We start from the raw sequence: 23353 nt of genomic DNA, 5'->3' as shown, positions 1-23353 counted from the left end.
GAGGAGTAAGAGGAGTGGGAGGAGGAGGAGGAGAATTAAGAGGAACAGAAGCAGGAATAGAGGTAGGAGTAAAAAGAACAGCAAGAGGAAACGTAGCAGCTAAGGAAGTGTCCCCGGTTGTCAGTTCTCTTTTTATAAAAGAAAAAATTGGTTTAAGACACAAAATCTGAAAGCAAAGGAAGTACGGAGGAGGTACAGTAGTGATATAGGAATTGGTGTCAAGGTGATGGCACACTAGACTAGCATGCTATTTGTTTTTGCTATTTTGTTTGGGTAGAGAAACGACTTCGGTTGCAATATTTCAGACTTCCGTAAGAACATCTCGACAATGTGTCTAACATTCGTATTTTTAGGTTTAACTTCCCTTAATTCGTCATTCAGCTTCTCGTTATATGACGCAAAGATTAATTTGACATTTGGGAATTTTAAAAACAATAAATCATCTCCGAAGTCGTTTCTGCTCAAACCAAGTAGCAAAAAGCAAGTAGCATGCTAGCCAGAATTGCCTAGTGTGCCGTCACCTTGCTACCGAGGAATGAGGTGTTACAAGAGAAGGTATCAGAGGAAATGTTAAAGGAACATACATACATACATACATACATACATACATACATACATACATATACCAAAGGCTTTTTCCCCCTACATGGGGGGTAGCCAAAAAGAAAAAGGCATAGAAACCACTCCCACCCATTCCATTTCCTATACATTCCACTCCCCTCCACCCTCCTCCCTCCCTCTTATAATCGATAACCAGCGTTTTTCTCCTTGGAGATATGATCTCACCAGAGACCTGGAATCAGCAAAATAGTAAGGAATTAAAAGAGGGAGAAGACAGGAGATAGGGTTGAGTGGAGAGTGACTATGTATAGATGATATTTATATGCAAGGAAGTGAGGGGCAAAGAATGTGCGGCGTTATTATGCGTGAGTGATATTTTGACGCAGCCCGACGGGATTTCTCACCGTTTTCTCTTTTTCTGCATGAGGGGACGGAGAGGGAGGGAGGGGCGGGGTCGCCGATTAAGTGAAGCGGCCTTGCTGTGAATGTACTGTGTCTTGCTACATTCCCTCTGACCCAGGGTAGTGGGCGGGATACAGGGATGACCCGTCATCCACGAGGAGCTAAGATGAGAGGGGGGGTGGAGGGTGGTGGATGAAAGTGGAATAGGTGGAAGCAGGTACGTGCCTTTGATTTGGCTACCCCCTTATAAGGTGGGAAAAGCTCTTGATAGAGACAGACATCTACTGACGTAAGACTTTCCATACTCTTGTCACATTTTACATACAAACAACCTTGCTTATACACAAAGAAACATGACAGTATCTCGTACGTGCCTATTAACAATCCATACATTGTTATTAGGCTTGACTAACAGCAATAGTTAAAGGTGCTCAATCTTCTTCATCACCTTAATAGAATGCTGTGTAACTTAGGTCCATGGTCTGGTGGTATAGGAAGTGGTGGTATAGGAGGAGATGGTGGTATAGGAAGAAGTAGTGGTTTAGTAAGAAGTTGTGGTATAGGAGGTGGTGGTATAGAAGGAGGTGGTGGTATAGAAGGAAATGGTGGTATAGAAGGAAATGGTGGTATGGAAGGAGGTGGTATAGGATGAAATGGGGGTATAGGAAGTAGTAGTGGTATAGGAAAAATAGTGGTATAGAAAGAAGTGATGTAGGAAGAAGTGGTATAGGAGGTGATGTTGGTATAGAAAGAAATGGTATTATTAAAAAAAGCTAGTATAGGAGGTGTTTGCATAGTGGGAGAAAGCTATATAGGAGACAGAGGTACAGAAGAGTTAAAGGAAAGAGAGAGGCCGTTTATCCAAAACCCAAGACTTTAATTTTCCTCTGCGGTAGTCGTCTCCTTCCTCTGGTTTCGAACGCAAACGCTAATGCACACTGGTCGCACGCACCATTTCAGCTCAACTCGGCGTGGACAATGTAAAGTCTCTCCGGCTCTGTCCGGCCAAGAACTCGAACAATTACATATCCAGGGCACACTTAATGAGCCACAAAATCGCCACCGCGAATCCACCCCCACCCCACCCTCCTCACCCTTGACTTTGAATTTGCGTTTAGGAATATGTGGGTGTCTGTGTATATGTTAATGTACTCGCATCTTGACATAATCACATATGTATGCGGACGCACGCATGCACACACACGCACACACACACACACACACACACACACACACACACACACACACACACACACACACACAGAGCTGAAATAATTTCAGTATCGCTGCGTTGCGAGTCGTTACTCCAACTCTCGTGGGCGGGGAGTTGGGTGTGTGTGTGCGTGTAAGGTCACAGCATTACCCATAGATCGGTCATATATGAGCTCTGAGCTCTCTTACGGGAGGAAATAGCTATCGATCAAGATTCCAACACGTGATCCAAGACGATGGTAAATCGCACACACACACACACACACACACACACACACACACACACACACACACACACACACACACACACACACACACACACACACAATCTAAATTATCACAAAATCTTTGATTCGATCATGAAGCGAATAGAAGCGTCTGGGATTCGTCGCAGCTGAATCAACTTCGAGCGACACTATACTGAAAGGACGTTAAAGAAATTGAAGCCAATTTGGGCCACGCCTGCCGATTTCTCGAACTCTGCTACGTTCTGCATAGAGTCTGCTGTGGATTTTTATGATTTATTATTATTATTATTATTATTATTTTTTTTTTTCTTTTTTTTTTTTTCAAATTGGGAGTGGAATGTCACTCCTACGGGCCTTGTTTGAGCCCGTGTGGGCTGTGGAAAACGTCTGCCAATGTTATTGACCGAGTGGACAGACTTTATGCTGAAGAGGGTCTGAATTGACGTAGACCCCTTCGCCGAGGCCATGGATTGATTTCTTGACTGAATAAAATCGACTGGCGCCCGTGACACTAAAGTTCTGCGTTTCCGTGTTGAAAATGTGCAAAAGAAATTGTACCCAATTTCTACCCCCGCCAGTTTGTCACAATTAACGTCAAGTTCAGTTGCCAACAAACCTTTTCTTTGTTCACATTCTTTGCGCATCTGTAGCGCGCTGGTTTCGATCTCGCTTCGAACGAACGAGGCCCGAGGTTGAATCTCTTTGGTTTCGATGCGTCGGGTCGTGAGGAGCCCTTTGGCTGAATAAAATCGCCATGAGACATGTGGGGCCTCATAAAGATCAACAACCTGAGAGTACTCATGGAAAGATAAACTAATACGCCACAAATTATCTTGAAAAGAGCGGAAACTCCAGAAATGAGCTTGACAATATAAATAGCCCCGACAGAAATAATCATTAACCTAACCTAATCAAACCTAACCCAATAAACCGAACCTAACCTAATCTATTCTAATCTAATCTAACCTAGCCCAACCCAACCTAACCCAATCGAACCTAACCTAGCCTAACCAAATATAACCCAACACAATCCAACCTAACCTAACCTAGCCTAACCTAACCAAACCTAACCCAACACAACCTAACCCAACACAACCTAGCCTAACCTAGTCTAACTAAACCTAACCTAACACAATCCATCCTAACCTAACCTAGCCTGACCAAATATAACCCAACACAATCCAACCTAACCTAATTCATTCTAATCTAATCTAGCCTAGCCCAACCCAACCTAACCCAACCCAACCTAACCCAACCCAACCCAACCTAACCTAGCCTAACCAAATATAACCCAACACAATCTAACCTAACCTAACCTAACCAAACCTAACCCAACACAATCCAACCTAACCTAACTTAGCCTAACCCAATCCAACACAATACAACACAACACAATACAATACAACACATTCTAACCTAACCTAACCTAACCTAACCTAGCCTGACCTCGGAACGAGCTTGTAAAGATAAACAATCCTGAGGGACTTTGGGCTTTGCCGATCTTTACAATGTCCGACACACGGAACAAGACTCCGCTCTCCAACCCTGTCACGGGTAAAGAGGCATCCTTCGATGAATAAAATCACCTGGCGACAGGCCTTTGGCGCCGTCACAGCTAACCTGGTCACGTCTTAGAATTTATTCTGGTTAGCGACGGATGACGATGATGTGGTTTAACGTCACAACCCCCTCCCCCCTATCGGGAGGCTAGGACGGTACCCCTCACAGAGGACTATGTAGCGTGAAATTCGATCAACCATGCCCTTGGTTCAACTTCGCCGGTGGCAGGGTTCGAACCGCCATCCCTCTCGGCCTTCGCCGCAAGTAACGACGCTCTAATCCGCTCGGCCAACGACAGATAGTTTCTGCGAAGTGTGTTATCGTAGGTAAGGACTCGTATTACCGTCAGCAAGAGACTTTACTCTCAGATGAACAAAATCGTCTGTCATTAACCAGAAGAGAATAGCTAAAGGTCCCCTGGATTCCAGGCTTTCCAGGCTACACATTTCCAGAATTAATCATCAAGTCCCTGAGGTGTCTGCCTATCCGGTCGAGTAAATCACAGCTCCCTGTATTTCATTAACATGGAGGGCAATTTTCCTAAACATGAAGGGAAATAAAAAAGGGAAGAAGAAAATGGAGTTTTACTGTCCCCAGCACTGATGAAAGGGGAGTTATGAAAGATGGCCGTAGGAAAATTTTGGTAAGGCAGGAAAATTTTGACAAGGAAGGAAAATTTTGGCACCGGCGGAAAATACTCTATGATCTTGGTCTCCCTCCTCTGGAAGGACGCGTGTATGTGTAGTCAGTGGGAAAATGCACACACACACACACACACACACACACACACACACACACACACACACACACACACACACACACACACGCACGCGTATAAATACACACACAAATAAATAAACACGGATACGGAAACATACACACACAAACACACACACACACACACACACACACACACACACACACACACACACACACACACACACACACACACACACACACACACACACAAATGAGGGAGGAGATAGAAGAAGAGAAGGAGGTGAAGATGAGAAACAGGAGGAAGAGGAGGAGAAGGAGACAGATGAAGAGAAGAAGGGGGAGAATGAGAAGCAGGAGGAAGAGAAGAAGGAAGAGGAGAAGGAGGAGATAGGATAAGGGGAAGAGAAGGAGAAGGAAGACACATGCACGTATCACAAGCAGATATTCAGGTTTATGAAAATAAGTTTTTATTTTTATTTTTTTCCGAAGTTTATTTTCTGATTCGTGAACGCACCTTCCAGGTTCTTCTTGTGTGTCTGCATCCAGTTTTTTTTTTTTTTTTTTTTTTTTTTTTTTTCTCGAGGGGGGGGGGTGGCTAACTTGCTGAGTCGCTGTTAATTATGGAGCACACAGCCCATTAGACCTTTTCTCCATTTTCTCCTCTTCTTTGGATCTTCGTCCTCTTTCTCTCTTATTTGTCTCTTCAGTCTCCTCACTTAGTTCTCAAGCTCTTTTTTATTTTCTCCTTCTCTTTCGATTTTCGTCCTCTTTCTCTCTTAATTGTCTCTTCAGTCTCCTCCCTCATTTCTCAAACTTTTATTTTTTTTCTCTTTCTCCTCTTTGGATCTTCGTCCTCTTTCTCTCTTATTTGTCTCTTCAGTCTCGTCCATCATTTCTCAAGCTCTCTTTTTAATTTCTCTTTCTCTTCTTTGGATCTTTGTCCTTCTCTCTTGCTTGTCTCTTCAGTCTCACCCCTCATTCCTCAAGCTCTTTTTATTATTTTCTCCTTCTCTTTCGATTTTCGTCCTCTTTCTCTCTTGTCTCTTCAGTCTCCTCCCTCATTTCTCAACCTTTTTTTATTTTCTCCTTCTCTTTCGGTTTTCGTCCTCTTTCTCTCTTACTTGTCTCTTCAATCTCCTCAGTTCTCAAGCCTTTTTTTTATTTTCTCTTTTTTTATCTTCGTCCTCTTTCTCTCTTGTCTCTTCAGTCTTCTCCCTCATTCCTCAAGCTCCTTCTCAGATCCTTCTTGGACTCCTCCTCATTTCCCTCCCGGATTACTTCTTCCTGTATTTCTCAGAATATTCTTCATTCTTCAAGCTCTTCCTTATCCATTCCTCTGGCTCCTCCTCCCACCTCATTCCTTTGGTTTCCCCTCCACTCGCCCCTCCCCGAACTTCATTCCAATAGCTTCCCCTTCATTCCTCAGACTATATGTCTCGTGAGGCCTTCCCTTCATTCTTTAACCTTCTTCTGTTTTTTCATTGGATTCATGAACCTTATTTCTCCTGCATTCCATTCCTTGGATTTTTTCTTTCATAGTTCAGCCAGCTTCATTTCCTTCTCGGCTTCCTCATCCACTTCCCCTTAAACCTTTAACCTCAGATGACATGATGAAAAAAAGGATATACTTTGAAATCTTAAAAAAAAAAAAAAAAAAATAATAATAATAATAATAATGATAATAATAATGATAATAATAATACTGATGATAATAATCTAGTATCTAATTGTTTATATCAGGGGCTAGCATGAAGAATATGAAAGCATTTCAGTGTCTCTCATGACTATACATTGGTGTTTTATAAAGTACATTACCATATCCGGTTTTTCGTATCCACACAACAAGCGGCTAGCATGAGTTGAATGGGTTAAACCTTGCCTAGTTATCTTGTCATGTTACTACTTAAACCTCCTTAGATATTCTTCTTCATTCCTCAGCTTGCGCACTCGCTTCCCTATATTTCTTCTCCTTTATCTTTATTTCACAGCGAGTGTCTCGAACTCCCTTCTGGTGATGCCTGCGGGATTCCCTCTTCATGGGCGGAGGCACTTGATGGCTAGTCTGGTCATTGAATCCCTCGCCTTGTTAAATATGAAGCAGATTCGCCCAGCGTCCCCCTAATGTAGACGCGACGCGATCGCCGACCTTATGGACAAGTGACACAAGGGCGGAGATGGTACCCGATGTGATACTTTCTCAATTACTCGCTTCTCCCGAGGCGGCCAGCGCCGCTACTACAAGGAAGTGGAAGGCTATTTCTGAGGACCTTCACGGGGAAGAGAATATCCCCCGAATTATTTACTTTTTTTTCTTCTTCTTCCTCTTCTTCTTCTTCGTGTACAAATTGTTATTTATGGCGACGGGACCTCTTAGCGGGTGACCCTCCGTTGCGTGCTCGCAGCTAATTCTTCTTCTTAAGTTTCTTGTCTGCGTGTGACGTCACTTCGGATAAGGGACGGGGACGAAGACAGAAACACGAGGAAATGCTGAGTATATGTGGTGGCCTACTTTATATATATATTTTTCTTCGCACTTGTGTGTTTATATATATCTATCTTCATAAACTAAGATATTCATAATGCCATTATTTACTTGTTATTGCACCAAACAAATAAAAAAGATCCATTTGTTTATCTATAAATTCATTCGTATGTTTATCTATTAATACGTTTTCTATTCATTTTATTTCTTTGGTTTTTGTTTGTTAATCTCCTTATTCGTTCATTTATATTAATTTTTGAAGACCTATGAAGTAAAGGTTGGTTGAAAGATGATATCAATACTTGATTTACCAACCACTTTTCTATATATTAGGCCTTTAAATCTTTTGGATGCCATTTCACACCATTCACATACCCACAAATGCAAACACCTACGTACAGAAACGCACGCACACACACACACACACACACACACACACACACACACACACACACTCGCATGGCGCAGTGGTAGCGTTCGCGGCCGCGTCCATAGACGTCCATGGTTATTTGAGAACACGACGTCGTGTCGTGTACGTCGCACGGCGAAAAGTCGATACGTGTGTCATCGTAATGAGGGTGTTTAAGGTTGCATTTGCGAGAGCACCAAGAGTCGGCTGCATTTAGGGAAATGGCCACTTCTCCGGTAGTTCCTATTTTGGCCGCTGCCTTCCTGTAGGCCCGCTGTGGATCATTGACCCTAATTAGTACCAAGTGTTACTAGCTAACCACCCCCGATTGCTATCAGAGGTCCTTGATCCTGGCATTAGAGGAAATAGGAACGAGAGTGCCGTTGTGCTAACGAGGGGAAAGTCATCAGGGTTGGACGGCCGATTCCCCTCTCCCTACCCCCTAATACCTCCCCTCTCCTACTCCTTAAAAAAAAAAATATATATATATATATATGTATATATATATCTATATATGTATATATATATATATATGTATATATGTATATAATGTTAAGCACACAAACTTGCAAATGCTGATATAGTAATATCAGTTTCATGGCGTGATAAGAATGTTGGTATTTGGGATTTAAGATATCGTGGGAGGCTTACACAACGAGGCTCTTCACACCTCCCGATGTGGTTCCTTTGTCCTTATATGCTTGGATAGCCATGCTAAGTGGCAGTCGGGGATATCAGCTTGGAGATGAACCCCACGTCTTCATAATAACGTGTCGAGATCCAAAACCAACGCGCCACAGCGCTGGTTTACCCACCGAGTGGTTAACGAATGGAATAGACTTAGTAAACATGTAGTTAGTAAACGCTGAAACCATTGGTTGTTTTAGGAGACAGTTAGATAACTTAAGGATGGGGATGATAGGTGGTCATGGACATGGAACTGCTTACTGTAGGCCTTATGGTCTCTTACAGTCTTTTTTCATTCTTATGTTCGTATGTTCATGGCAGCTTGCGGAAGGTTGTAAAGTGGATAAAGTGGTAAAGGAGGTATCACAGTGGGCATTCACGGACTTGACCAGCGCCAACCATTAAGAATTCGTCGGAGTAAAAAAAAAAAAAAAAATGCTTCTGTTACAACATTCTATGTTTCAAATTTCCAAATATCAAATTACCTTTCCGCCATGTATAGCAAAGCTGAATGATGAACCAAGAGATTATAAACCTATATATATGTTAGACATACTGTTGGAATGTTCTTAGAGGAGTCTAGATTTGTGTAAGCGAAGTCACATTTTAGTTATTTAAATGGAGGTTGGAGGTAGGATGTCGGAGGAAAAATAGCCCAGTGTGATAACCCCACTCAGGAGGGCGGGATGTTGGCCGTACCGCAGTCTGGCCAGGTGAACTCTGGATGCGGTTCGCCCAACTCATAATAATGACGGAAGCTGTTGACTAATGCCACACATCAAACTCAGTTTCATCGTGCATGACTGTTACTGCCCCACGTTTCATGTTACAGTAGTTGTCTTCCTTCTTAGTCCTCCTCCTTTTCTTCTTCCTCCTCCTCCTCCTCCTCTGCTTCCTCTTCTCCTATTTCTATGCCTCTTACTTCTCCTTCCTCTACGTCTGCCTCTTCCTCTCCCTGTTGTTCTGCTTCTTCTCCTACTTCTTCCTTTTCTTCTCCTCCTCCACTTCCTCCTCCTCCTCCTCCTCCTCCTCCTCCTCCTCCTTCTTCAGCTTCTTCTCCCTCCCGTCCCCTCCCCTTTCTCCTCTTCTTCTTTCTTCATTTCCTATTCCATTTCTTCTTATATCATTCAACTTTCCTATCACTATGTATTCCTTCCACTTTTAAACGAATTAACTTGCCTTTCCTCACTTTCTTCTTCTCCTCTTCCTCCTCCTCCTTCCTCCTCCTCCTTATCCTTCTTCATCATATTTTCACCTCTTCATATTCATCCCAAACCTCCTACTCTTCTTTCTTCGTTGTCATTCTTCCTTCTTCCATTAAACGAATTTATTTGTTTTTCCTCTTTTTTTCTTCTTTTTTTTTTTGTGGGGGGGGGGTTCGATCCCATAGGTCACTGGCGTCCGCCACATGTGCTATCTAACCGAACACAAAGGCTATAGGATACGTCCTTGAAGACTGTATGAGCTACTTACATCATGTAAAAAGATCATACCTCCATTCTTCATCCCTTTTGTATAATTTCTCTTCCTATCTTAATTTTTTAACGATTCAATAGTCCACGTGTTCTAGTTCCCTTTTTTATGCTTTCTCTCTCTCTCTTTCTCTTTCTCTCTCTCTCTCTCTCTCTCTCTCTCTCTCTCTCTCTCTCTCTCTCTCTCTCTCTCTCTCTCTCTCTCTCTCTCTCTCTCTCTCTCTCTCTCTCTTCTCTCTCTCCCCTCTCCCCTCTCCCTCCCTCCGTCGCTCTTCTCTCCTCTCTCCACTCTCCTCTCTCTCTCTCTCTCTCTCTCTCTCTCTCTCTCTCTCTCTTTCTATCTATCTATCTATCTATCTATCTATCTATTTTCACTATTACTCATTCGTACGTCATAGTATTTCTTTCTATACTTGTATCACTTTACCAGTTTTCTCTCTTGTATCTTTAACTCCATTCTCCCTTCATCCTTTCTTTCAATATCAATTTATCATGTAGCTTTTATTCTTGTCTTTTCTTTTCCTGTATTTCTTCGCCTTTTATCAATCTTCACGTTATGTTTGTCTTCTGAATTGTCGCCTTGTGTCGAGATTCATCTCGTCTGTTTTATTTCGTTGTTGTTTTGATCATCTTTATGCATCTCCCTGGTGTTCGAGTCTTCTTTTGTATACTTTACTTGATGACGTTTGCCAGAGTAGGACAGGAATAGAACTCCATCATGTTTGAGGAACGAAAATTATATTACGCTCACATCCCATCCATACATCACTTGGCAATTCTTTATTCTGATCGTAAGGTTATAAATCCTTTCATTTCTATTATTCTACCATAGGTTATAGAATAAATGGTTGTATTGTGTTATGTACGTGGAAGATGTTCATGTATACACATAACTACATCGATATACATATATTTGTCCATACAAACATGTTTTTGTGTATATATATGTATATATACTTGTATGTATATAAGTTTATATGTATATATGTGTATATGTATATGTATATATGTATGTATATGTATATATGTATATATGTGTATATGTATATATGTATGTATATGTATATATGTATATGTATATGTTTATGTATATGTACAACATGCATATGTATATGTATATGTATTCTGCAAAAATAGTTCATCATGTGTGTTTTGTGATTTCTTTGCATGTATAGATATTTGTATATATGTACGTAGAATATGTGTGTACGTTTATGGTTGTCCTTTTGTCTTGACTAATCACACTATCAATTTATCGGTACCAAGATTTTGGAAAATAAAACTCCTGTTTGTGGAAAAGATTTTCCAATTTCTTTCATGATGAAGAGCCATGGAGAACAAGATATGTTATTCCTTTTCTCTCATCGCCATGCATAGCAGGGAACCTCCGTTCTTCTTCCTTACAGTCCTATGAATAGCGATGGACCCACAGCCCGCCCTCTCGACCTTCCGGATCGCCGCCTTTCAGAAAACCAGATGTTTACTTATTTCCGAAATTTCGAGTTTCCTTTTCCTTAATTTCCCTTTTTTTTTCAAAATATCATTCTTCATGATGTTCTAAGTTTTTATCTTTCTGAAGTCATGATTTTTTTAATATCGAAAGTTCGAGTTTTCTTAGGAAAATTTCAAGTGTCATTTGGTGTTGAAATTTCGATATTTATCTTCCCAAAATTTTGAGTTTGTCGTTTTTCCCGACTTTTTTTATTTATCTTTACAACTTCAATTTTTTTTCTCCTTTTTTGATGTCTGGTCTTTGGAAAATAACAAAGAACATGGAAACATATCTCAACTTTCCACAATTTTGAATTTTTTGTTCTTAATTGTAATTTCTTCCCGAAGTATCTCGGAAAGAACTATGAACGTGGAAACATGTCTTGACTTCCCGTTTTGGAGGTCGCTGTATAGTTCAATAAAACCAACCGTATTCCTTGCGTCCCAAGGAGTCCGTTCAGTGTGGGGCAGAAGCGGGAGTTCCCCCGGGGTGCGACGTTGCCAAATTGACCACCAATTATCGGATCGTCACGGTCACCTGTCACTCAATGACACCTCGACGTGGCAACATTGGGGGGAAAAGCGCTGTTGCCACGTGTCACAGAATTTATTCAAATCGTTACTTGCGGCGAAGGTCGAGGGGATGGGGGTTCGAATCCTGCCACCGGCGAAGTTGAACCAAGGGCATGGTTTATTAAATTCCAAGCTACAAAGTCCTCTGTGAGGGGCACCGTCCTAGCCTTCTGATAGGGGGGAGTTTGTGACGTTAAACCATATCACTATATACAGAATAATGAAAAATAAAATAGCACAGAGATGAGAGAGAGAGAGAGAGAGAGAGAGAGAGAGAGAGAGAGAGAGAGGGGCATGAACTAAGGTTAATTTGACAAAATGACTCACAATATATACCTCACCCTAAACGGACTTCTTGTGGCGCACAGCCTTTAATATAACCAGAACAAAATTAGTAATGAGTAAGCTTTTGGATGAAAAATTTATGACTAAGTCCTAACTCCCTTCGACCCGGCGACATCATTTATATTCTTTATTCTTTCTAACTCAAACTAATTTCATATGATGAGGTGTCTGCCGTTGCCATAGCAACCTATTTGCTTCATCTTTCAGGAAACCAAGATGGCGTCTAGGAGAACACTTAAGGAGTATTACCACTCCTTCGTGCGAGTCCAAACGACGCTGAAATAATTCTGGAACTCCCCTAAGTTACTGTTACTCCCTAATCTAATCCCGCACTCCCCCCCACTTTCTTTCACTCCCCTTTCCCTCCCTCCTTCGTCTTCCTTACCCCCTCCTCCACCTCCTCCTACTCTTCTTCCTCTCTCCTCCTTCCTCATCCTCCTCCCACACTTCTCTTCCTCCTCTTCCTACTCCTCCTATTCCTACTCCTACTCCACTACTTCCAGTCCTCATACACCTCCACCTCCTCTTCCTCCTCCCTCTCCTCCTCTACCTCCTCTTCATCCTCCACCTCATTTCCTCCTCTACCTCCTCTTCCTGTCCCCCTCCTCCTCCTCCCACATTTCTTCTTCTTTTCCTCCTCCTCCTACTCCTTCCAGTCCTCCCCCTCCTCCTCCTTCCAGTCCTCCATCACCTCCTCCTCCTCCTCCTCTTACTCCTTCCAGCCCTTCACTTTCTCCTCTTCCTCCTACCCTTCATCTCCTCCTCCTCCTCTTACCCCTCTCCTTCTTCTCCTCCTCCTCCTCCTCCTCCTCCTCCTCCTCCTCCTCCTCCCTCATCTTCCTTACTCCGATGGAAGAGAGCACACAATCCGCTTACTGGTGATGCTGAAAATCCCATGCTGCCAGCATACTATGAGCCCAACACCGTCAGCATGGCGGCATGCCCATCTCCTTCATTCTAGACGCGGTGAGGCGGATCCAAGAAGCCGTAGGGGTTAGATCTCGGACTCATAAGCCTCTCGGTCAATCTAGAACCATCTTCTAGGTGGGGACTCCCTTACATCTGAATTAAATTGTCTTTTTTCGATTTGAAATTATTGTGGATGGAATGCCACTGTGTTGCATAGTTTAACAAGAAATATTTACACACACACACACACACACACACGTGAGGAGAGGAAAAGAAGCTCATACCAACAGAAAACAAGACAGCTTTTGTACACTTTCCATACCACAAAGGTGATGGTATTCAGGGTGGTGATAGTGGTATGTGATGGGAGTGTTTGTGGTGGTTGTGATGATGGTAGTGGCGATGGTATTCAGGGTGGTGAGAGTGGTATGTGATGGAAGTGTTTGTGGTGGTTGTGATGATGGTAGTTGTGATGGATGTGGTGATGGTGACAATGATGATGGTATGATGAAGTCCCGGATAGTCATACTACTTTGAAGGAGCAGCCTATGGAGTACCTTATCGTTAACACTGCCATCATTGTCTACGTCGTCATTGTCAAGTTGTGTTCATCGTTGTAGTCATCGTCATCATCATTATCATCATCGTCGTCATCGTTATCTTCATCGTCATCATCATCATGATTATCATTGTCATGATTATCATTGTCATCGCTATCATCATCATCATTAACATTGGCATCGCTATCATCATCATCATCATCATCACCACCACCACCACCACCATCATCATCATCATCATCATCATCATCATCATCATCATCATCATCATCATCATCATCATCATCATCATCATCATCATCACTATCACCACATTCACCTACACCACCATCACCTTCGCCGACGCGTTGTAAATTTATCTTGTTTTAACCAAAATGAATTAAATAAAGTGCGTCGCCGTAGGGACGGGAGCTTAGGGGCCGCCGCTCATTCTGTGCGCCGCAGATCATTAGCCAAGGATTTTGTCAGGTAAGGAGGAGGAGGAGGAGGGAGGAGGAGGAGAAGGAGGTAGGAGGAGGAGTTGTGGAAGAAGAGGCACGTGGGAGGCGGAACAAAAGAGGTCGACAGGGCACTTCGATCTAAGAAGAAAAATAATATTAATTTGATTTTCAGTCCCTTCGTCGGTGTCGTAGTGACGCCTGTGAAGTAGTCTCTCTCTTTCTCTCTCCCTCTCTCTTTCTCTCTCTTTCTCTCTCTTTCTCTCTGTCTCTCTCTTTCTCTCTCTTTCTCTCTGTGGTTATGGGTTATGAATGATGTCTTGAATCAATGTAATCAGCTCGACCATATTGATTAGGTAATAGTATATATATATATATATATATATTTATATATATATATATATATATATATATATATATATATATATATCACTGGTTTACCGCACCTTTGATGTCCACCATTGTATACTGAGTTTGGAAAACTATGCGAGTGCTTTGTACTTACCGGGGATCGAACCCGGCCCCCCCGCGTTCCGAGGCAGGAACGTTACCAACTGCTCCACGCAGAGACGTGCCACCCGGTGATGGAGAGGTCAACGCTCGGGGATGAGTTCGAATCCCTCACTGTTTGTCCACTCGAGCGAAGGAAGAGAAATCTCTAAGTGTTTGCAAGAGGTGAAGGCGGCGTGGGAGATCAACGCAAACCGAATAATTCCTTTTTTGGGTAATTTGGCAGCGCCCAAGACTCGCATTACGCTGATGCAAAGAAAGGAGATGGAAAGGCAATCGGGGTAAGATGTTACGTAATTATGAAATGATAGAAGAAATGGACGCAGGGAGAAACGTGTAAGTTGATTGATCCCTGAATCAACAAGAATAATGTTTGGAATTTAATATGTAAAGAAAAGAATTAGATAATGATAAGAGGAGGAGAGGAAAAGTTGCTGAAATAGAAGAGAAAAAAAGTGTGAATGAGTGAATACCGATGGTTTGGGAAACGGAATGAGATAAAGATGAGACACAATTAGATAAGTATAGAGACACAATTGCGGAATTGCTTCGTAAACAATATAAATGTGTGATATACTGCGGGCGATGTAAGACACAAACGCAGAGGAATATAATCACGGAAAAAGAAGGACAAATTAAGTGAAACAAGCAATAAAGATTACATGCCTTATAAAACGACATCTTCGAGCCTTAAATAAAATCAAGGTTTGTTTTCGTCTAGCTCCTTTGTGAAATTGGTTTTAATGCTACAGAGGCTTTATGCCTTCGATGCTCTTTCTCTGTACAGCAAAGTGCCGGAGGAGCTAGTACTATACCCTGTGAAAGACAATATAATAGTAGAGTGATGTGTGTCTATACTGTCAGTTGCTGATGCCGGAACTTGTACACAAGCGTTTTTTATTTCATGCTTTGTTCTTTTTTTTGTGCGAGTATAAGCTCTCCCTCTTTCGCTCAAAACGTACATAAAAACTACCACACGCACATAGACTGACGCACACGCACATACACATATGCATACACACAAACATATAAGTACTCAAACACAAATGTTCATACTTGTAGACACACGCCTACACACGCACACACACACACACACACGTACACACGAATACACACACACACACACACACACACACACACACACACACACACACACACACACACACACACACACACAGAGTTTGATTGTATATGGGGGCTGACCTTGCCTGCTAACACCATGGTATTGAATTTGGCTCCTTCCGGCAATAGAAAGCTTCCTGCCACGGTGTGGCACCATCTTGCTCTGTTGAGTAATGTGTGGTGTGTATTTACCTACTCTCGTGGTGTCCCGCCTTTGTATCTCGCAGGAGTGTCTAATTTGCTCTTAAATTCGAGTAGGGTTTCGTCCAATTTGTTCTGTATATCCACCACTCTGTGTGGAAAGCTGGTGTGTACGTGCATGTGTGGGTGTGCGTGTGTGTGTGTGTGTGTGTGTATGTGTACGTACATGTATGTGTGTGTGCGCACGCGCGTGCAGCATAGGTTTACCTACTTGCGAACGAGCAAGTCACGATAGACAAACACAGTAGGTAATAGAAATATATATTAATACTGAGAAGTTTGCTTGGAAGAATGCCAGGACGACGAATAAGAAGACGGAGGTGGAGTAGGAGAAGGAGGAGGAAGAGAGGTAGGAGGAAGCGGAGGGTGGGAGAGGAGGGGGAATGGAGATTAAGAAAAAATAACAAGAAAAGGTGAAACGAAATATCTAAAATTTCAGAGAAGGGAGAGATAAGGATACTCGCCTCGGCAGCCTGCGACGCTGTGACTGCGTAAGGAGAAGACGCGGCCAGCAGAACTGAGGGAAAAAGTCGCGGCGCTGGCAAGAGGGCAGCGCGGGGAGAGGGTAGAGCCGGGGTGGGGGAGGGGAGCGGCTGCTGCGAAAGGAAAATATGTACAGGGTAATTCAAGGATGGGAAGAACGAGTAGAAGAGGGACGATGAGGAAGAGGAAGAGGAAGAAAATGATTAGGAGAAAAGAAGAGAAAAAATAGTAAGAGGCAGAGGAAAAGGAAAAGGTTGAGGAAGATGAGAGGTGGAGGAGGAGGAGGAGAAGGAAGGAGAGGAGTAAAAAGATGAAGAGGAAGAGGACGATTAGGAGGAGAAAAGACGAAAAAATAGTAAGAGGCAGACGAAAATGAAATAGGTGGAAGAAGATGAGGAGGAGGAAGGAGAGGAGGAGCAAAAAGAAGAGGAGAAAAAATAGGAGTAAGAGGCAAAGGAAAAGGTGGAGAAGATGAGAGGAGGAGAAGGAAGAAGAGGAGGAGGAAAGAGAAGAGAAAAAATAGGATTACGAGGCAGAGTAGACAAAAAGAAGAGAAGAAAAAATGATTAGGAGGCAGAGGAAAAGGAAAAGGTGTTGGAGGAGGAGGAGGAGGAGGAGAAGGAGAAGGAAGGAGAGGAGGAGGAAATAGAAAAAAAGAAGAGAAAAATATTGGTGTATGAGGCAGAGGAAAAGGAACGGGCGGAAGAAGACGAGAGGAAAGGAAGAAGAGGAGGAGGAAGAAGAGGCGATGATGATAGTTGTACTGGTAGTGCAGTTTTCTATTAGAAATGATTCCAGTGGTAGTAAGAAGTGTTAGCAGAAGTAGTAGAGGCCTCAGCAAGGGTGGTAGCGGTCGGTAGGGTGATAATGGAGTACGTTGCAGTATCAGAAATGGTTGTCATTAATTATGAATAGCAGGGTTGATGTCGGTGTAGCCCGCCAGGCTGTGCCATGTTTACTTATGCATGGGGCTCTTGTCACTGAAGATATGTAAGGCTGCAGGTTTCCAGTCAATGGAACTCTAAGCAACAATTATAAATATCATTGAGAAGGATACGAGAGTAAGAAATTCGCCTTCTGGTTAGATGGGTTGACAGGTTTAGTTGAACGGAATCACGTGACCGAAGCCTGTGGGAGACATGAGTAAACAGGACAGTTATTTGTATCAATATATATATATATATATATATATATATATAATTTTGATAGCGCAATGGGCTAAGTCACTGTCACTTGTTACGTCTGAGCTGGGTTCGAGTCCTTAGTTTGACCATGTATCAAATTCCGTATATGCTTTCATCGAGCTCTTCGTGAGTCTCGACTGTGATGGTATGGAATTAAAGTGAATCAATGTGGTTGAAAAGATGTAAATCTGTTCACTGGGAATCATTCAGTGTATGTAAAAGTATATATGTATATATTATATATATATATAATGTGTGTGTGTGTGTATGCACGGTAATTTTTTGGGGTGAGGCGAAATATAAGGGGGTACTAGACATAGCAGAACCATCCTCAACATTTTTCTTGTCTGTTGGTGAAAAATAAAGTCTACCCTGTGGGGAGGGGGACGAGCTGTGGACGCGAACGCAGGCCTCCCTGGGGGGAAATAACAGAGTACACGTAGGACACTAAGTTAAAAAGGAATTTAAGCACCTGATTAAGCTGAAAAGGGAATATAAGTACCCGGGACGAGGAGCGCGTGAATCGCAGCGCTGGAGAGGAACTGTCGCGCTGGAAGCTAATGGAAGCGGCACACTAGACATTTCTCGCTAGCATGCTACTTGCTTTTGCTACTTCGTTTGAGTAGAAACGACTTCGGTGATGATATTTTGCTTTTTCAGGTTTCCGAATGTCAAATTACTCTTGCGGCATATAATGAGAAGCTGAAGGACAAACTAGGAGAAGTTAAACCTAAAATATAAATGCTGGACCCATTGTTGACATGTTCTTACGGAAGTCTGGAATTTTGTCACCGAAGTCGTTTCTACTCAAACGAAACACCAAAAGCAAGTAACATGCTAGCCTAGTGTGCCGTCACGTTAACTCTCTCAGGACGGGAGGATTCGTTTCAGCTGACGGCAGACGATTTTATTCAACGGAAGTGTGGACGTGGGAGGAATTGAGATCTCAATTGAACGACACACTTGTTTTACCCACGCAATCTCCACTGCTGAATGAAATTAGCACGTCAGCCAAAACAGAGTTCATATGTATATTTGGATTGCATCGCTCCTACTAGCGATTTTTTCATAACTATATACATTTATATATATATATATATATATATGTATATATATGTATATTATATATATATAAAGTTATGAAAAGAATCGCTAGTAGCAGCGATACAATTCAAATAACCCCACGCTATGTGGATCTCGGTTCGAAGCTCGCGACGTCCGTATTGATTATTCGAATTATATATGAATATAAAAATTATAGAGTATTTCTGAGGAGGCGGGGTCTGTTCTGTTCCCAGTCATCCCACAGACGAGCGAATCCATCTGACATTAACAGATAAAGAAACAAGGCAAACAAACGAAGAAATAAAAAAAAATGAATAAATGAAAAAAAGAATAAAAAGAAATCCATAAACTACGTCTCTACGCCGGGGAAGTCGCGGGAACGCTACGATAGCGTGTCTGAACCCGAGGGCAGGATTAAGACTGGAATTAGGAATACGATACAAAGTGGGTTACGATCTTGGAAGCAAGTGTGCTGGAGATGGGGGTCTGATAAGGGGATTTGACAACCTGCAGTTAAGAGACTAAAGACTGAGGGCGCCTCTGTAATTAGACTGATAGTGTCGTAAGTTTTCGGGACGGGGGCAGGGAGGAGAGGAGGGAAGGGGTGAGGAAAGGGGGGCAGGGAGGGAGAGGAGGGAAGACGAGGAAAGGAGGGAGGAAGGAAGGGGAGGACAGGGGGTAGAAGGAGGAAGAAGATAGGAACTTGGAGGAACGAAGAAAGGGAAGAGGGGAGGAGGGGAGAAGACAGGATGTTGGAGGAAGGAAGACAGGGAAGAGGGGAGGAAGGAAGAAAGGAAGGAGGAGAAGAGGGGAGGGGTGAGGAAAGGGGGCAGGGAGGGAGAGGAGGGAAGAGAAGGAAAGGAGGGAAGAGGAGGAGGAGGAAGGAAGACAGAGAAGAGAGAAGGGAGGAAAAGGAATAATAGGAGAGAGGGAGGAAGGAGGAAAGAGATCAGAGGGGGGAGGAGGGAAGAGGAAGAAATGAAGAAGGAGCAGGAAGAAGAAAGGAATTTGGAAGGAGGAGGATGGCAGGGAAAAGAGAAGAGAGAGAAAAAGAAAGAGCGGAGAGGGGGAGGAAGGAGGAGAGGAGGGTGGGAGGAGGAAAGGAAGGAAGGAGAGGACAGATGGAGGATGAAAAGAAAAAAAAAGGAGATTGGGAAGGAGGTAGGGATTAGGGAGAAAAGGAAGAGAGGCGAAAGGAAAGAAGGAAGAAAGGTAAGAGAGAAAAGAGTGGAGAAGGGAAAGGAAAGAGAAATGAGAGGGGGAGAGAGAAGTGGGAAAAGGAAGGAGTGGCAGAGAAAGGGAGAAGCGAGAGAGAGAGAGAGAGAGGGGGAGAGAAGGGAAAGAGAGAGAAGATTGTTGTGGGAATTTGTTTGTGGGTGCATCTTCCTTGCGGACAACCTTGAACCGCAGTAGTGAAAGAGAGAGAGGGAGAGAGAAAGAGAGATAGAAACAGACACTGAAACAGAGAGAGAAAAACAAACAGGCAGAAAGAATTGGAGAGAAAGAGACAGTGAGAGAGAGAGAGATGGGGGGAGAGAGATTATTGGTTGATTTATTGATTGAATGAGATTCACCATGGTCTTGTATCACGTGTTAGACTCGTGATCGACAGATATTACTCTCCCGGGTGAGAGCTCAGAGATTATATATGACCGATCTATGGGTAATGCACACACACACAACTCTCCACCCACGAGAGTTGGAGTAACGGCTGGCAGCGCAGTGATACTGAAATTATTTCGACCCTGGATGGGATTTGAACTCGGACCGCTGAAGTAGCAGCTGCGAACGTTACCATTTCACCTTCGAGCAGTAGTGTGTCTGAAATTTGTGTGCGTGAATTTTGTGTGTGTGTGTGTGTGTGTATTCACTTGGTCTTTGGATCACGTGTTGGACTCGTGATCGACAGCTATTTCCCTCCTGGAAGAGAGCTCAGAGCTCGTAGGTCCGATCTATGGGTAATGCTATGACCTTACACACACACACCCAACTCCCCGCCCACGAGAGTCAGAGTAACGACCCGAAGCGCAGCGGTACCGAAATAATTTCGGCCCTGGGCAGGATTCGAACCAAGAACTACGGGCCACTATGGTGACAGTTCAGCGCTCTACCAACTGCGCCACCGAGTGTGTGTGTGTGTGCGTGCGTCGTAGACGTGTGCATTGTGGGATGTAATGTGTGTATTGGAAAAAACAGGAACTGTCTCTCAAGACGAAGGTCCCTCGTCATTAGCAGTCGGACCCCATTCCCTTAGCAATGGCGTCAATTTAATCGAATAGAATCACCTATCTTTAACCAGAATAATACCTGTAAAGGGTGTTAACAGGGTTAAACTTAACTGCGTTTTCGGAGCAAACGCGATAAACGAAGTGATCTTCTTAAACCACTCAGACTCGAAGGTTAGTGAAATTCACTCAAGTCTAAGAACAACGGTAAGACGGGCGCCATGGTCGGGGAATAGATAAAGAATAATGGAAGACATTTTGAAGATTAGAAGAGAAGATGCAAAGAGTTTAAGTCAGGATCCAGTTTGCAAGAACTGGTTTACCAACAGATTGGTTAACGAATGGATAAGACTTAGTAACCAAGTAGTTAGTGAGAGCTGAAACTATTATTTGTTTTGAGAGAAGGTGAGATAGCTTTATGGATGGGGATGACAGGTGGTATTGGGCATGGAACTGCCTAGTGTAGGCCTTATGGTCTCTTGCAGTCTCCTCCATTCTTATGTTCTTATGCTCAGTGCTCTACAGTCCCTTTACAATCAGAGAGTAGCGACATGACAGTACGATAAATATCAGTCACGTGACTCAGGGAGCCATTTTTTTTATTTGTCTATTCATTCATCATTATATGAATATATATATATATATATATATATATATATATATATATATATATATATAAGGAAGGAGGAAGAGAAAGAAACTGGTCTAGGTGTTTTTTTTTTGTTTTTTTTTTTTTCATCCGACCTAGTTATGGACCAAAAGGTCTCCTGTCACCATGCTCCTCCTTTGTAATTTTGTGGCCAAATCATTTTCGTTCGCGTTTACTGTTTGTTTTTGCTGTGAATTCTTCGAACCTTTTGGGTTCGTTTCTCTGAATATGCTGTCGGGTTGTTGTGGATGCGCCAAGATCTCCTTAAAGCAGAGTCCCTTAATACAGAGTCCTTTAATACAGAGTCCCTTAATACAGAGTGCCTTAATATAGAGTGCCTTAATACAGAGTCCCTTAACACAGAGTCCCTTAATACAGAGTCCCTTAATACAGAGTCCCTTAATACAGAGTCCCTTAATACAGAGTCCCTTAATACAGAGTCCCTTAATACAGAGTCCCTTTATGCAGAGTCCCTTTATGCAGAGTCCCTTTATGCAGAGTCCCTTTATGCAGAGTCCCTTAATGCAGAGTCCCTTAATGCAGAGTCCCTTTATGCAGAGTCCCTTTATGCAGAGTCCCTTAATGCAGAGTCCCTTAATGCAGAGTCCCTTAATGCAGAGTCCCTTAATGCAGAGTCCCTTAATGCAGAGTCCCTTAATGCAGAGTCCCTTAATGCAGAGTCCCTTAATGCAGAGTCCCTTAATGCCGAGTCCCTTAATGCCGAGTCCCTTAATGCAGAGTCCCTTAATACAGAGTCCAATTATGCAGAGTCCCTTTATGCAGAGTCCCTTAATGCAGAGTCCCTTTATACAGGGTCCTTTAGTACAGAGAGTTGCGACAACTTCGGACACGCCGCCATTTTGTGGCCATTCTGCGGACTGGTCTCAACTCTCTGCATAAAGGTGTTATCGCACTTGATTATTTTTCCTCCAACCTCCGACTCGTCGGAGATACAGCCAACTTCAAGAACTCTTTCCGACTTAAAACCATTATGGCAAACTATTATTATTATTTTTTTGATATAAATACATAGAATGTCATTTGATATTCTGGAGGAAAAATATTTTCCTCCAGCAAATCAGATTCCTTCACGAAAGCTGCAGGATGAAAATCTGCTCCAGCAGTCGACGGAAAAAAAGCCCAGTGTGATTCACCATGGTCTTTGGATCACGTGTTGGACTCGTGATCGACAGCTATTTCCCTCCCGGAAGAGAGCTCAGAGCTCGTATATGACCGATCTATGGGTAATGCTGTGACCTTACACGCACACACACCCAACTCCCCGCCCACGAGAGTTGGAGTAACGACTCACAACGCAGCGATACTGAAGTTATTTCAGCCCTGGGCGGAATTCGAACCCGGACCACTGTAGTGGCAGGCGGGAGCTCTATCACTGCGCCACGAGTCGTGTGATAACGCCACTGTGCTCGTACTTCCAAAGCAGGTGGAATGCATCGGTAGCTGGTGGCTTTGTACTAAGGCACCGTCACGCAAGGAACGATTGAAAACAATAAGCTACTCAGCACACTATAGGAAGAATCATCGTATTTATGACGTCACAATGATTTTTTTTTTTTTACGTCACAATTTTTTTTTTTTTTTTTTTTTCTTTCTTTTTTTTTTTTTTACAAAAACAGAAACTGACCATTCTGTTCTGGCTTGAACGCGAGACAGAAAATCCCGCTCGGTTACGAAAAATAATTTCTATTTTCAAATCTCACCATATGAACAAAATCTCACTGCAAATAGAACACACGTTCCTCCACCGTATTGAAGGGGTGAACGTGAAAAGGAGAGAGAGCGGGTGGGATGGAGAGAGAGAATGGAGGGGGTGGGAGGGAGGAGG

The sequence above is a fragment of the Oratosquilla oratoria genome, chromosome 36, assembly GCF_046742065.1.
Source record: "Oratosquilla oratoria isolate Oo_2021 chromosome 36, ASM4674206v1, whole genome shotgun sequence".
NCBI lineage: Eukaryota > Metazoa > Arthropoda > Malacostraca > Stomatopoda > Squillidae > Oratosquilla > Oratosquilla oratoria.
This window is presented reverse-complemented; position numbering follows the sequence as displayed.